The sequence below is a fragment of the Myotis davidii genome, unplaced genomic scaffold (assembly GCF_000327345.1).
Source record: "Myotis davidii unplaced genomic scaffold, ASM32734v1 scaffold281, whole genome shotgun sequence".
Classification (NCBI taxonomy): Eukaryota; Metazoa; Chordata; class Mammalia; order Chiroptera; family Vespertilionidae; genus Myotis; species Myotis davidii.
The window spans coordinates 5,855,303-5,856,060 of NW_006293784.1; the positions used below are offsets into that span (position 1 = coordinate 5,855,303).

The 758-nt window shown below is 35.1% G+C and overlaps 1 protein-coding gene across 1 annotated transcript in view; it reads right to left on the reverse strand.

Moving 5' to 3' along the window:
* PELI2 (pellino E3 ubiquitin protein ligase family member 2) overlaps positions 1 to 758 on the reverse strand; it is a 123,745-nt gene that overhangs the window by 11,553 nt on the left and 111,434 nt on the right. The gene's annotated exons all lie outside the window — the stretch shown is intronic.

The following is a 758-nucleotide window of genomic DNA, read 5'->3' on the forward strand; positions in this document are numbered from 1 at the left end:
CCCTACAAAAAATATCCTGATTCAAAAAAGGAACTATATGGGCCGGCCGCTTTAGCTCAGTGGTTGAGCATCGACCTGTGAACCGGGAAGTCATGGTTTGATTCCCAGTCCGGCCATATGCCTGGTGCCCAGGTTGCAGGCTCAATCTCTAGTATGGGGCCTGCAGGAGGCACCAATCAATGATTCTCTCTCATCATTGATGTTTCTATCTTTCTCTCTCCCTTTCCCTTCCTCTCTGAAAACTGGATATTCACTAAAACTTTTGGATTTAATTTACATGGAACCCTATGAAGACAGAAATTTTAATGTTTTGTTCTCTGTGATATCACATCTATAACCCAATATACAGCAAACACTCAATTTCTGAAAGAATGAATAATTGACATTTTCCTCTGAACTCTAATTATCTAGATTTGACCATTTATTTTCCCTATAAAATAAACCCCCTTAAAACTATCATAAATACATTATGCACAATGTTAAGAGATATACTTTAAAAATTAATTCCTATACATATTGTAATTATTATAGCAAATAAAACAATGGCGATTATTTTCAGATTTTTAATAACAGCTTTTCAAACTGGCCATCTGAAAATTAAAATCTCAAAGTTTAAGTAGCGGCATCACGTAAAATACACTTTTTGGTCACAATTATATGTCATATATGATAATGGGTGCTTTTTCTTTTTTTATTGATTTCAGAGAGAAAGGAAAAGACAGAGAGAAAGAGAAAGAGAGAGAGAGGGGAAGGGAAAG